This window comes from Ursus maritimus, unplaced genomic scaffold (assembly GCF_017311325.1).
Source record: "Ursus maritimus isolate PB19 unplaced genomic scaffold, ASM1731132v1 scaffold_1, whole genome shotgun sequence".
NCBI classification, from domain to species: Eukaryota; Metazoa; Chordata; class Mammalia; order Carnivora; family Ursidae; genus Ursus; species Ursus maritimus.
The window spans coordinates 6747374-6763914 of NW_024423343.1; the positions used below are offsets into that span (position 1 = coordinate 6747374).

The following is a 16541-nucleotide window of genomic DNA, read 5'->3' on the forward strand; positions in this document are numbered from 1 at the left end:
AATAAAATAGAAAATAGAAGAACAATAGATACAATCAGTAAACCCAAAAGCTGGTTCTTTGAGAAGATGAATTAACCTGATGAAACTCTAACCTAACTGATCAGAAAAAAGAGAAAGAAAAAGAAATCAACAATATCAGGAATGAGAAAAGTGGCATCACTACAGTTTCCACAGATGTTCAAAGAAAAACCAGAGGCTGGAGTCTAAGATGGCAGAGGAGCTGGAGACCGTAATTTTGTCTAGTCCCAGGAATTCAGCTAGATAGTTATCAAATCATTCTGAAAAACTGCAAACTCAACTGGAGATCGAGGAAAAGAATAACTGCAACTCTACGAAGAGAAAAGCGACCAGTTTCTGCAAGTGTATATTTCTCGGGGGTCCTTATTACCATTTTTGTATTTTGTTCTGTCCTTCAGCTATTCTTCCCTGGACAGGATGACAAGCTGGAAAAACTCACCCCAAAACAGAGAACAAGAGGCAGGATGGACTGCCGGGGACCTAATAAATATGGACATTATTAAGACGTCAGAACGAGGGTTCAGAATAATGATTATAAAGACCCTAGCTGGACTTGAAAAAGGCATAGAAGACACTAGAGAACCCTTTTCTGGAGAAATAAAAGAACTAAAATCTAACCAAGTCGAACTCAAAAATGCTATTAATGAGACGCAATCAAATGTGGAGTCTCTTAACTACTACGATAAATGAGGCAGAAGAGAGAACTAGTGATATAGAAGACCAAATGATGGAGAATAACAGATATGAGAAAAAGAGAGATAAACAACTACTGCATCACGAGGGGAGAATTTGAGAGATAAGTGATACCTTAAACAGAGCAATATTAGAATACTAGGGATCTCAGAAGAAGAGGAAAGGGAGAGAGAGACAGAAGGTATATTGGAGCAAATTATAGTGGAGAACTTCCCTAATCTGGGCAAGGAAACAAGACACAGGGTATCAGTTTGGACAACACCCCTACCCCGCGAAAGGGAACAAGGCACAAAGAACTTCCCTCAAAATCAATAAAAATAGCTCAACACCCTGACCTACAATAATGAAACTTCCAAATCTCGGAGACAAAGAGAAAATCCTGAAAGCAGCTCGGGGATAAGAGTCTCTAAGCTACAAGGACAGAAACATTAGATTGGCAGCAGACCTATCCACGGAGACCTGGCAGGCCAGAAAGGACCGGCATGGTATATTCAGGGCACTAAATGAGAAAAATATGCAGCCAAGAATACTTTATCCAGCTAGCATGGCATTCAAAATAGAAGGACTGATAAAAAGCTTCCAGGAAAAACAGAAACAAAATGAATTTGTAATCACCAAGTCAGCCCTACAAGAAATATTAAAAGGGGTCTTCTGAGCACAGAGAGAGCCCAGAAGTTACATAGACCAGAAAGGGACAGAGACAATATACAGCAATAGTCACCTTACAGGCAATACAATAGCACCAAATTCATATCTTTCCATAGTTACTCCAAATGTAAATGGGCTAAATGCCCCACTCAAAGACACAGGGTATCAGATTGGATAAAAATCAAGACCCATCAATATGCTGTCTCCAAGAGACTCGTTTTAGACCCAAAGTCACCTCCAGATTGAAAGTGAGGGCGTGGAAAACCATTTATCATGCTAATGGACATCAAGAGAAAGCTGGGGTGGCCATCCTTACATCAGAAAAATTAGATTTTAAACCAAAGACTGTAATAAGAGATGAGGAAGGACACTATATCATAATTAAAGGGTCTATCCAACAAGATGATCTAACAATTGTAAGTATGTATGCCCCTAACATGGGAGCAGCCAATTAAGTAATCCAATTAATAACAAAACCAAAGAAACACATTGCTAATAATACAGTAGTAGTAGGGGACTTTAACACCCCCCTCACTGCAATAGACAGATCATTGAAGCAGAAGATCAACAAGGAAATAAGGGCTTTGAATGACACACCGGACCAGAAGGACTCCACAGAGGAATAGGGTAACCAGGTGATGGACATTGGGGAGTGTATGTGTTGTAATGAGCAACATATTATTGGATTGGGTGTTATATACAACTGAACAATAACAGACCTGTACCCCTGAGACAAATAATACACGACATGCTATTTAATTGAATTTAAACTTAAAAAAAGAAAAAAAGAAAGAAAGAATATCAAGAACAAATTTACACCAATATATTCTACAACTTAGATGAAATGGACAAATTTCTCACAAGATGCAAACTACTAGAGTTGAATCAAGAAGAAAGAAATAAAAATAACTTGTGTGTTTTAGGATGAATTACGTTTGAATTCAAACTCTCCCGCAAAGAAAACTTCAGGCCCAATGGCTTCACTGAGAAAATCTACCAAACACTGGAGGAAGGAAAAGAAAAACAATTATTTTTCCAAAATATATTCTGAAATGAGGAAAGATATATTCTAGAGACAGATGCACAGAGAACTTCCTAATCTTTCCAGGAGACCACAGAGTTGGTCAATGAGACCAGTATTACCACATACCAAAACTAGATGACATCATAAGAAAGGAAAACCGTATAGACCGGAAGGGGGATGGATGAGGTAACCGGGTGTTGGGTATTAAGGAGGTCACGGGTGGTGATGAACACTGGGTGTTATATGCAACTAATGAATCCTTGAACACTACATCAAAAACTAATGATGTACCATATGCTGGCTAATTGAACATAGTAATAAATAAATAAATATAAAAGAATTTTTTAAAAAAGAAAAATGTATAGAGCAATACCCCTCATAAGTATAATGCAAAAATTCTAAACAGAATTTAACAAATCAAATTATATAAATGTATATAAAAGACATATAATAATACTATATGAAATGATAGTGGGACTTATCCCAGGAATACAAGGCAGTTTTAACATTAGAAAATCAATCAAGATAATTCACCATATAAATAAACCAAAAAAGTACAACCATATAATCATCTCCATAGGCACAGAAAAGGTATTCGAAAAAATCCAACAACTGTTCCTGATAAAAAATCATCACAAAACTAGGACAAGAAGGGAAGGTTCTCTACTTAATAAAGAGCATCCACGAAAAACCCATAATTAACATCATACTTAGTGGTGAATGACTGAATGCTTTACTCCTAATCAGATACAAGCCAAGGATGACTGTCTTACCACTTCCATTCTACATTGTTCTGGAGATTCTATCCAACACAGTCGGTCAAGACACAGAAAAGGCATCCAGACTGGAAAGAAAAGGTCTCACTGCCTTATTCACAGACAACAGGATCATCTCTGAAGAAATTCCAATGGAATCTACAAAATATCCTAGAACCAATAAGTAAGTTCGGCACAGTTGCAGGATACAAGATCAACACTCAAAAATCCATTGTGATTTAGGGCACCTGGGTGGCTCAGCTGGTTAAGCGGCCAGCTCTTGATTTCTGCTCAAGTCATGACCTCAGTGTCCTGGGATCTAGCCCCTAGTCAGGCTCCATGCTCAGCGGGAAGTTGGCTTCAGGATTTTCTCTCTTCCTCTGTCCTTCCCTCCAACCCCTGCTTGCTCATGCTCTCTCTCTGTCTCTCTCTAAAATAAAGAAATAAATAAAATCTTACAGATAAATAAATAAATAAATAAATAAATAAATAAATAAATAAAAATACGGAAGGAGAATCCACAGACTGGGAGAAAATATTTGTACAGCATATACCTGATAGAGGTATATGCTGTACAAATAAAGAAACTCTCTAATAGGGAAAAATATTTTTTTAAATAGGCAAAGACTTGAACAGACATTTCATCAGAAGATATACAGAAGGGAATCAGGCACAGGAAAACGTGCTCCATGTCATCAGTCATTGGAGAATTTAAAACTACAATTGAATGGGGCGCCTGGGTGGCTCAGTCAGTTACGTGTCCGCCTTAGCTGAGGCCATGACCCTGAAGATCTAGGACCAGGCCCTTGGGGGGGGGGGTGTCCTGCTCAGCAGGGAGTCTGCTTCTCCCTCTACCCCTCACCCCACTCATGCTCTCTCCCTCTCTCTCAAATAAATAAATAAATAAATAAATAAATAAAAATACGGAAGGAGAATCCACAGACTGGGAGAAAATATTTGTACAGCATATACCTGATAGAGGTATATGCTGTACAAATAAAGAAACTCTCTAATAGGGAAAAATATTTTTTTAAATAGGCAAAGACTTGAACAGACATTTCATCAGAAGATATACAGAAGGGACTACTCCGGCAGCCCAAGGCTCTGCATTCCTAGGTATTTATCCACGAGACAAGAAAGCATAGCATAAGAACTGCTTGTATTTTTCATTTTCTTGTGACGTTTGGACATCTTAAAAACCCTTCTGGCTGGGGAGACTACACTCACTCCTTCCTAGCCCTAATTCTTAGAGCTAGCAAAGGGCCCAGTCCAGGGCATGCCTTCGATATGCAAACTAACCATTCCAGCGCCCTAGGAGACACTATTCCTCTGCCTTAATCATCCCAGGGCTAGGGACCAGGCAACCAGGCCACACCCCTATAGCTTAGAGCCTACCAAAATTATTCAGACTAGCCGGTTCTAACCTCTTTGCCTGCCCTGCCTTGCCATTCCATGAAAACACTGAAAAAGTCAGTGGCCCAGGCCCTCCCCTGGCCTTGCTGCTTCTGCCTCCTGACCAAGCCTGGCGCTTCCTCCACGTAGCCTTGCTTGGCACGCCCTTTCTCTAGGACTTACGTGTATAATAAACTTTGTTTTCCGGAGCCTCTCCTGTGTCTCCTCTTATGGCTGCACCTAAGGGACCATCACATAAAAGGACACAGAATGCTTCCATATAGAAATTGGAGCCGAATGAGAGGCTTGAAATCACGACCCTGAGTTCAAGACCTGAGCTGAGATCAAGAGTTGGGTGCTTAACCAACTGAGCCACCCAGGTGCCCCTGAAAGGATTACCTTTCAAAGCATCCTTTGCAACTACTTAAACCATTAGTGAAAAAAGATTTTAGCTGACTACTTGAAAACAAGTACAGGGCTTTGTACCCCCATCTATCACTTGGACCTCCAGCCAACACACCCACTCTTCAACCCACCCTGGAGGCAGCCTGTTCCATCTGTAGGCATCCCAGACGTTGGGGAAGCTCTTTCTTATAAAAGCAATGCGACAACTGCTCCCAGGTACTGATTTATTTATCCTGACAGTAAAGGATGGACTCGAACGGCGTTCAGATCCTACCTCACTGGCTTCTAAAATTAAGTGTATCTGAAACACAACTCTTGGTTTCCCTCCATGAGCTCTTCCTTCTCTTCCAGGCTTTCCGGATGGTAACGGCATTTCCATCTACCTAGTATTTCAGGTCACAGCGCGTACAAGGCATCACTCTCCCACAGCCTCACCACTCACCATTCAGCGTTCAAGCGGACAAGTGAAGCCATACAGTCAAAGATACATACAGTCAAAGGACTTGTTACAGGATTTGACCTACACTATCTGGGAGCTGACCGAACGACTTCTGTCAACAGTCTGACGCTGGAGCTTAAGGACAGCAGGGTGAGTCTTCAGAAAGTGTGGGTGGGTGTGGAGTGGGGGAGCAAGGACGAGCTGGGGCCCACGAGGACGAGCTGAAACCCAGGAGAAAGGACTCGAACCCTGCAGTGTGCTCGGGCCTCCAACCTTGAGGATGTGGGTGTCCTCCGGGAGAAGCTGGCGCTCTTCCTCACAGAGCTAAACACATCCGTCCCCCCTGTGGGAAAAGCTGAAGGAGGAGCCAGGGAAGGGAATTCCAGGAAATGATATCCAGCCTCGTCTACCTGACATATTACACAGCCACCGCACAACCCATGCCCACGTCCTGTCCTAGTTCCAGAATAGCTCTCCAATCTGCCCTTGCACACTCCACCTCCACTGACCCCAATCCACCACCACGTCCTGCTTGGATGCCAGGAGTAACCTCCTAACTGAATTTCCTGCCGTCGTTCTTGCTCTGTAGAGAGAAGCCAGAGGGGTCTTTCCAAACATAAATCACTCTGCTATGTCTTCATAACACCATTGCATACTTCCCATTGCACTTAGAAAATGCGCCAACTTATCTCGGCCAAAATCTCCTGCGTGAGTCCAGCTCCCATCCATCTTTTTAACCAACTCTGCTTGCTCCCTCCACTCAGCCTCCTTCCTGCATCCGGAACATGACAATTTCCTTGTCACCTCAGGACCTTAGCATTGGCTGTCCCCTCGGCCTGGAGTGGTCTTTCCTGGGCTCTTCATGTGCCGTCTCATTTGTTAGTTCTCCTCCAACAAGTCTGCCTTGAGGGTGACATCAGAAACAGCCCCACCCTCATCCCGGCCACTTACTCTGTCACATCCCTCTATTCTTTCCCTCGAGCCACTTATCACTGTGTACAGCTACCAAATAGCTTTTCCTTCGTTTCCTCCACTAGAAAGTGAGCTGCCGGGGCCCCTGGTGACTCAGTTGGTTCAACGCCTGACTCCTGATTTCAGCTCCGGTCGTGGTCTCAGCCCCACATAAGTCTCTGCACTCGGCGGGGAGTCTGTTTGTCCCTCTCCCTCTGCTCCTGCCCCCTTCTCTCTCTCTCTCTCTCTCAAATAAATAAATAAATAAATAAATAAATAAATAAATAAAATCTTTTTTTTTTAAAAAAGAAAGTGAGCTCCATGAAATTAGGCACCTCAATATATCAATCTTACTCATATTATATCTTAGACATCTAGCCCTGTGTCTGCCACTTGCTAGATGCTCTGAAATACAGTTGATGCTTACCAAATATTCATTCAAGAATGAGTAAGGGAAGGAAGGAAGGAAGGAAGGAAGGAAGGAAGGAAGGAAGAAGTACAAAGCAGCTCACCTCTCCTTGCCAGGGCACTACTGAACCTCAGCCCAGGCGACTGCTCCAGCTCGTCTCCAGGTCTTCTCACCTTACAGAGCAGGTTCAACGTCACCTGCTCAGGCATCTGGCCTCTGGTGATCCACGCCGTGGTCACTGCCCGGCCTCAACCAGGGCTGCTGCACCCATTTCAGAGACATCGCAGCCTCCATGCCAGCAGTCCCGTTTTTAACAGAAAGCTTTCCCTGCTTGAGTTCTTTTGCTCTAGCTCTTCTTTCTTCCAGCACTAGTTGAAATCCTATACAAATCTGCAAGAACAACTGTTCTTGACTCTGCAGATGGACTGCCTGTGAATGCCCCCGAGACCAATGAGGACCCAGGAATACTGCAGTGGGAAGGGTTTACAGACTTCTCTGAATCTTCTAAAAATGATTTTTGTTGAGGAATTTTGCATCTGTAGTCATCAGGCATACTGGCTTGCAATTTTTTTTTCTTGTAGTATGCTTTTGTCTGGCTTTTGTATCTGGCTTTGGTATTTGATTCTGGCCTCTTAAAATGGGTTTGGACATGTTCCTTCCTCCTGTATTTTTCGGAAGAGTTTGAGAAGGATCAGAATTAATTATTCTTTCAATATTTGGTAGAATTTTCAGTGAAACCATTTAGCCTTGGGTTTTTCTTTGTAAGGAGATTTTTTTCCTTTTTTTTGAGTAGGTCCCATGCCCAGCATGAAGCCCAACACTGGGCTGGAATTTACCCTGAGATCAAAACCTGAGCTTAGATCAAGAGTCGGATGCCCAATAAACTGAGCCATCCAGGTGCCCCTGTTAGGAGATTTTGGATTAACAATTCAGTCTCCTTACTCATTATTGGTTTGTTTAGATTTTCTATTTCTTCGTAATCCAGGCATGGCAGGTTTTACAGTCCTAGGAATTTATCCATTTGTCTAGGTTGTCCAATGTATTGGTATGTACTTGTTCATAGTAGTCTCTTATGGTCCTCTCTATTTCTATGATATCCATTGCAATATCTCCTCTTTTATTTCTTATTCTGTTCATTTGACCCTTCTCTGTTTTTTTTTCTTAGTCCAACTGAAAGTTATCAATTTTGTTTATCTTAAAAAAAAAAAAAAAAAACAGCCACTCTAGTTTCATTGATTGTTTTCATTGCCTCTCTAGTCTCTGTTTCCCCTATTTCTGGTCTGACTTGTTATTTCCTTCCTTCTACTAATTTTGGGCTCAGTTTGTTCTTTTTCTAGTTCCTTGAGGTGTAAGTTAAATTGTTTAATTAAGAACGTGTTATATGCATTGCATCAAAAACTGAGGATGTACTGTATGGTGACTAATATAACAAAATAAAAATTATTTTAAAAAAAAGAACTTTCTTATTTCTTAATGTGGGTGTATATTGCTATGAACTTCCCTCTCAGGACAACTTTACATTTAGGCAGTTTGCATTTCCATTCTCATTTGTCTCTGATACTTTTTTAAAAAAGTCTTATTTATTTACTTTAGAGAAAGAGAGAATGGGGGAGGGGAAGAGGGAGAAAGAGAATCTCAAGCAGACTCCAGGCCCAGTGCAGAGCCTGATATGGGGCTCAGTCTCACAGCCCTGAGACCATGACCTGAGCCAAAATGAAGAGTTGGGCACTTAACTGACTGAGCCACCCAAGTGCCCCTCTCTGACACTTTTTTATTTCTCTTTTTATTTCTTCTTTGTCCATACAATTGTTCAGGAGCATTTTGTTTAATCTCTACACATTTGTGAATTTTCTGGTTTCGCTCCTGTTCTTGAATTCTAGATTCATACCACTGAGGTCAGAAAAGATTCTTGGCATGATTTCAATCTTCTTACACTTGCCAAGGCTTGTTTTATGGTCTGAATTATTGGAGTTGTGTGCTGCTGTCTATTTCTCCCTTCGGAAATGTCAATATCTCCTTTTATATTTCCTAATGTTGAGTATACATGTATTTACAATTGTCATATCCTCTTGATGAACTGAACCCTTTACCATTATATAATGACCTTTTCATATCTTGTTATAGTTCTTGGCTTACAGTCCATCTTGTCTGATATAAGTATAGCTACCCATGCTCTCTTTGGGCTGCTATCTTGTTCATCCCTTCACTTTCCATCTATATGTGTCCTTAAGTAGAAGAGAATCTCTTATAGGCACCATATAGTTAGGTCTTATTTTTATATCCATTCAGCTACTCTATGTCTTTCGATTAAAGATTTAGTCCATTTACATTTAAGATTTTATTGATAGGTAAGAGCTTACTGTTGCTACTTTTTAATAGTTTTCTAAGTGTTTTGTAAATCCATTGTTCCTTCCTTCCTCTCTTGCTGTCTTCTTTTGTGATTTGCTGATGTTCTGCTTTGAGTCCGTTCTCTTTATATTTTGTATATGTATTATAGCAAACCAAATTCAACAGCACATTAAAAGGATCATATACCGTGATTGGGGCGCCTGGCTGGCTCAGTTGGTAGAGCATGAGACTCTCAATCTCAGAGTTGTGAGTTCAAGCCCCACATTGGGTGTAAAGCTTACTTAATTTAAAAAAAAGTTTAAAAGGATCATATACCTGGGTGCCTGGGTGGCACAGTCAGTTGGGCATCTGACTCTTGGCTTTGAGGCAGGTCATGATTTCAGGGTCATAAGATCAAGCCCCACATCAGGCTCTGTGCTCGGCACAGAGTCTGCTTAAGACTTTCTTTCCCTCTTCCTTTGCCCCTCTCCTGCTCTCTCTCTCTCTCAAATAAATAAATAAATAAATAAATCTTTTTCAAAAAAGAATAACATACCATGATCAAGAGGGATTTATCTCTGGAGTGTAAGGAATGTTCAACATTTACAAATCAATAAATGTAACACATTAACAAAATGAAGACTAAAAATCATATGATTATCTCCATAGATGCAGTAAAAGCATTGGACAAAATTCAATATTCCCTTGGTAAAAACTCTCAACAAATTCAGTATAGAAGGAATGTACCTCAACATGATAAAGGTCATATATGACAAATCCACAGCTAACTTCATACTTAACGATGAAAGACTGAAAGTTTTCACTCTAAGATCAGAAACAAGGGAAAGGGACCCACTCTCACCACTTCCATTCAACATAATAGTGCAAGTCCTAGCCAGGTCAATTAGGGAGGAAAAAGAAATAAAAAGCATTCAAATCTGAAAATAAGAAGGAAAATTATCTCTATTTGCAGATTACATGATCTTACATGTAGCAAATGCAAAGATTCCACCAAAAAGCTATTAGAACTGGTAAACGAATTCAGTAAATTTGCAGGATAAAAAATCAATATGCAAAAATCATTTGTGTTTCTATATACTAACAATGAAGTGTCCAAAAAAGTTGAGAAAACCATTCCATTTACGTAGCATCAAAAGGAAAAGTAGAATATTTAAGAATAAATTTAACCAGAAGGGGGTGTGAAAGATCTGTACACCAAAAACTATAAGACATTGATGAAAGAATTTGAAGAAGACACAAATAAATAGAAAAATATGCAGTGTTCACAGAGCGTAAAAAGTCTTGTTATTAAGATGTTCAGACTACCTAAAGTGATCTACAGATCCAATGCAATCTCTATCAAAATTCTAGTAGCACTGTTTCACAGAAATAGAAGTAACAATTCTAAAATTTTCATAGAACCACAGAAGACCCCCAATAGCTAAAGCAACCTTGAACAAAAAGAACAAAGCTGGAGGCATCACACTTCATGACTTCAAACTATATTACAAAGTGATAGTAATCAAAACAATATGGTACTGGCATAAAAACAGACACATAGATCAGTGAAAACGAAAAGAAACTTCAGAAATAAATCCATGCATATATGACCAGCTAATTTTCAACAAAGCTGCCAAGAATACACAATGGGGAAAGGATAGTCTCTTCAATAAATGGTGTTGGGAAAATTAGATATCTACACTCAAAAAAAAGGTGGGGGGAGAAAAAGAAAGAAAAAGAAATTAGACCCTTATCTTACACCATACACGAAAATCAACTCAAAACAGATTAAAGATTGAAAAGTAAGTCCTGCAAGTAAAACTCCTAGAAGAAACAAGGGGAAACTTCTGAACATTCGTCTTGGCAATAATTTTTCGGATTTGACACTGAAAGGAAAGGCAACAAAAGCAAAATTAAACAAGTAGTTTACATCAAACTAAAAAGGTTTTGCACAGCAAAAGAAACAATCAACAAAATAAAAAGGCAACTTAGGGAATAAAAGAAAATATATGCAAACTATAAATCTGACAGAGTAATATCCAAAATACCTAAGGGACTCTTACATTAAAAAATAAATAAAAATTTTAAATGGACATAGGACCTAAATAGACAGTTTTCCAAAGAAGAATTACAAATGGCCAATAGGTACATGACAAGATGCTCAACATCGCTAATTATAAGGGAAATGAAAATCAAAACAAAAATCAGATATCACTTCACAGCTCTTAGGAGGTATTATCACTAAGTCAAAATATAACAAGTATTGGATGCAGAAAAAAGTGAACCTTTGTACGCTGTTGGTGGGAATATAAATTGTTACAGCCATTAAAGAACATAGTATGGAAGCTCCTCAAAAAATTAAAAATGGATGTACCATATGCCAACAATCCCACTTCTGGGTATACACCTAAAGGAAATGAAACCAGGATCTTGAAAATGTATCTTCACTCCCATGTCATTGTAGTATTATTCTCACTAGCCAAGATATGAAAACAACCTAAACATTCATCGATGGATGAAGGGAAAAGATGTGGTGTATATATACATATATGTATATATGTATATATACGTATATATGTGTATGTGTGTATATATGTATATATATGTATATATATATACAATGAAATATTATTCAACTATAAAAAAGAAGGAGATCCTGCCATTTGCAACGTGGATGGACCTGGAGGACACTGTGCTAAGTGAAATAAGCCAGATATAGAAAGACAAATATTGCCTGATCTTACTGATATATGGAATATATATACAAACATTCCCTGAATGAACGATGGTTCAACTTAACGATTTTTTTTACTATATGATGGTGTGAAATGATATGCCTCCAGCAGAAACCTTACTTTCAAGTTTGAATTTGGATCTTTTCCAAGGCTAGCAAAATGTAGTATAATCCTTTCTTCTGATGCTGGGTAGAGGCAGTGAGCCACAGCTCCCAGCCAGCCCCATGAATACAAGGATAAACAACCAATACACTGATAACCTTTCTGCATCCATATAAGCACTCTGTTTTTCACTTTCAGTACAGTATTCGATAAATCACATGAGATATTCAACACTTTATTATAAAATAGCCTGTGTCAGACGATTTTACCCAACCGCAGGCTAATTGGAGAGTTTCTGAGCACATTTAAGTTGGGTTAGGCTAACCTATGATGTTCGGTATAGGTGTATTAAATACATTTTTGACTTTTACTATTTATCAGGACATAACCCCATTGTAAGTTGAGGAAGATCTGTATTTTTTAAAGAACTCGTAGTAACAAAAATAATGGTTATGGTAAGCATGAGTGTTGGGGTAAAGGGGTTATTTTTTAAAAAGTAGAATGGTGATTGTGGGGGGCTGGGGGTAGGGGGTCATGGTTAATTACTATTTAACAGGTATAGAGTTTCAGTTTTGCAAGATGAAAAGAGTTCTGGAGATGGATAGTGGTTATGGCTGCACAAAATACATTATATTTGATTTAAAAATAATTTTAAATTTTTTGATTCACTGTGGCAAAATGTACATTACATAAGAGTTAACATTTTAACTGTTTTTAAGTGTTCAATCCAGTGACATTAAGTACATTTACATTGTGCAACCCATTAAACATTAACTCTCCATTCTCTCTTCCCCCTAGTTCCTGGAAACCAACATTCTATTTTCTGTCTCCATAAATTTGCCTAATCTAGGTACCTTATATAAGTGGATCATACAGAATTTGTCCTTTTGTGTCCATTTGGTAGCATGTATCAGCGTTTTAAAGGCTGAATAATATTCCTTTACATGTATATACCCATTTTCCATTTTGTTTATCTGTTCATCCGAAGATGGATATTTGGGTCATTGGCCTGAATTTTATTTTCTTTTATTTTAAATTTTTATTTATTTATTTGAGAGAGAGAGAGAGAAAACGAGCAGTTGGGAGGGGCAGAGGGAGAGAGAGAGAGAAGCAGACTCCCCGCTGAGCAGGAAGCCCGACAGGGGCTTGATCGCAAGACCCAGAGATCATGACCTGAGCCAAAGGTAGATGCTTAACCCACTGAGCCACCCAGGTGCCCTGATACTGAATTTTAATCAGGAGAAAATTGGATCCTGGTGAGTATTGCCTGCTGAGTTTCTCCCCATTACTTGGAAGTGATGGTTCAGTAAACATTATCCAAGTCTCTGGGGGATTAAATCTTCCTGCGTCACCGGATTTGTGCTACTTAACTTATATATAAGTTACATGTCATATTGACATAACTTGTCATAACTTGACATAACTAATGACATGTCATATTTTTGCTTTTTATCTCTTGCTCTTCTCTACTCACTTTGCCCTTCTGAAGGCTTGTGTCCCAGTTAGGAATTTTATTCAGCTTTGAATGCCAGAGACACCACCACACAGTAACTTAAATGAAGGCATACTTTTTGTCTTGCAGAAAAGAAATCAAGAGGTAAATACTCAAGGACTGATTGAGCGGTTTTATAATTTCATCCCCAATCTAGATTCCTTCTGTCTTTATGGAGTGATCTGCATCCTCATGCTCTTTATAGCTGCTGGAGCCCCAGCCATCATGTCTACATTTCTAGGGGAAGAAAAGGAGGGGCAAGGGCAAAACAACTAGAGTCTCTTCTCAAAGAATTTTCCTGGAAGCCCCACCCAACGACTTCTGCTATTATAGCAGAAATGCTATAGTTGTGGACACTTAATTAACTAAATTCATATTGTGAAACTGAATAAAGAAAACCTCATTTAAAATGGAATTGGTTGGGCTGCCTGGGTGGCACAGTGAGTTAACTGTCAGATTCTTGGTTTCAGCTCCAGTTGTGATCTCAGGGTCATGAGATGGTGCCCTATCTCAGGCTCCATGCTGAGCACAGAGTCGGCTTTGGATTCTCTCTTGTTCTCCCTTTATCCCTCTTGCTCATGCGCTCTCTCTCTCTCTCTCAAATAAATAAATAAATCTTTTTAAAAAAATAAAATAAAATAAAAAATAAAATAAAATAAAATAAAATGGGTTCAGTTGGCCAGAAGGGGAGCTCTCCCACCCTACCCCACTTCCTCAATGGCAGACCCCAACAGGAAGAGACAATACCTTGCATTTCCAACAGGAAGAAGCCTATGCTTTACTACCCCTGCGGTAGGAAGGATTGTCTCCTTGCTCAGCAACAGCCCGGCCAATGAGAGGCTGCAGCAACTCAGCCAATCCAGCTTATTCTAGTGGACTTTTTATTTATAACAGCCTCTTCCAACAACCACCTTCCCTCTATGAAAGCATCATTCCTCTCTTTTGTTCTCTGAACTTGCCTATGGTTTTGCCATAGCTTCCATGTCCAGAACAGAATATAATTTTCTGCTATTCCCAAATAAAGCCATTTTTGCTGGTAAAATAACTGAGAGGTTTTATCTTTAAGGTTAATAATATATAAACACACTTACTGCCTGGCATGCTGTCAGCGCTATGTAAGTGTTAACTATCGCTATTACTCATTGGCTACAACTGTGTCACATGACCACTCAGAGAGGGAAATCGTGCCCCCTATAAAACTGGGGGTCTGCTGGTAAAGAAGAAGGAGAGAAGCATATTGAACAGGCTGGTAGCAGTGTTGCCACAATTTCTGTCTCACTCTTTGTAGTATCCCCAGTGCCAGACACAGGAGAAGGGCTCATCGATATTTGTAGAAAGAAGGGAAGGAAGAGGAGAAAGAAGGAGGGAGAGAGGATGACCAAGTCAGCAAGCAGGTGACTGACTTTAGAGAGGCGGGGTAGAAATGGTGATTAAGAGTGCTGGCCCTAGAGCCAGGGCTCAAATCTTGGTTGGAGATTTTCTGTGTAACTTTGTAGGAATTATATACCTCCCAGGATCTCAGTCTCCTCATCTATAGAATGGGAATGATATCAGTTCCCACCATGGGGCATTGTTATGAGAATTAAATGAGATAGTGCTTAGAAACTATCTGCAATATAAATGCTCACAACTTTTTAAAATCATCGTTAACCTTTCTTGTGTAACACCTCACATGGTCAGAATACTGGGTGAAACCTTCATGAGCCCAGAGTCAGATCAACAGTTTTATAGGTTCAACTCAAATTTTCTGGGGAGCAAATAAAGGATTTAAAATTTCACCATAAAGGGGTGCCTGGGTTGCTCAGTCAGTTAAGCATCCAGTCTTGATTTCAGCTCACATCATGATCTCAGGGTCCTGCAATCAAGCCCAGTGTCAGGCTCCCAGCTCCACAGGGAATCTGCTTGATAATTCTCTCCCTCTCCCCCTGCCCCTCCTCTCGCTTGCACATGCGTGTGCTCAATCTCTCTCTAAAATAAATAAATATGTCTTTCTTAAAAATTCTAAAATTTCATCATAAACTACAAAGCCACATATAGGTGTTATTAATGATAACGCAACTGATATTTTTAGTATTACCTGCCGTAGGGGCGACAGGGCAGATAAGATATAATCCCTGACTTGGAGATAGTGACAAAATGATCAGATGTGACTTTGCCAGATTCACGGGTCACAAGAGAGTTACACAAAATCCTGAAGGCTTAATGAAAGAAAATATCAGATCTTGTTTAGAGATCTGGAAAACTTTTATGGATGAGTTACAGTTTGAGATGGGGTTTTCATTGAAGGCAGTGAAGGGAGGATCTGGGAGGACAGATATCCCTCAGAGAGGACAACCTGAATCAGATCACAAAAGCAGGAAGGCAGATGGCAACCTTGGAAACACTTTAACTAGAAAACGGGAGAGTAGTGAGAAATACAGCATGAAGAGTGTTGGGACCACAGCCGACTAAGAACATCAAAATGAGGAGTTTCTACAGAAGACACTGGGGAAGCACTGAAGCTTCTTGGTAAAAAACGTGACCTCAGGGTGGATCTCGTAGTGAGTGACATGTAGGATGGGATGGATAAAATGGGAGTCCACTGAAAAAGCTGTTGGCCTAATGCAGGTGAGGCTCCGTGAGAGTCTGATGGGCAGAGAGAGAGAGCTGTAGAAAGAAAGAAACATTGTCCAGGCAAGACTTTGCGTCACAAATGGTTGACTTCATGGACAAAAGATGAAATTCCAAATACAGCTGCAAGACTTGGATGCTGGATGAGGAGAACGATGGTGGTTTTAACAGGCCATTCATTCATTCACTCATTCAACAAATATTTATTAAAAGCCTTTAATGAGCCAGGAACTATTGAGGTGGCCGGGATACAGCTCTGCAAAACGGAGAGCCTGTGTCTTCCTGGAACTAACCTTCTAGCGTTTATTCTTGGTCAGGGAATGGAAGTTTGAGGAATATCTACTTTTAGGAATAGGGGTATGAGGCAGAGCAGGCAGGGGAGAAGCATTCAAAGGGCAGGATAGAATGCGCGCAACATGATGAAGAGGAGGCTTCCAGGGTGGCCGAGTGATGACTGATAACTGGGAATGGCCATTCCCACTGTGGTTTCCTGATCTAAACCTTAGCCGTCTAGCTGGTCCTCTGTCTCCAGTTCTTTCC

At 40.0% G+C, this 16541-nt stretch overlaps 1 non-coding gene across 1 annotated transcript; it reads left to right on the plus strand.

Annotated features, from left to right (window-relative positions):
- The first annotated feature begins 9281 nt into the window (after window positions 1-9281).
- On the plus strand, window positions 9282-9354 carry TRNAE-CUC. Its single transcript has one exon. It is a non-coding gene; the product is annotated as a tRNA-Glu (tRNA).
- Window positions 9355-16541: the final 7187 nt, after the last annotated feature.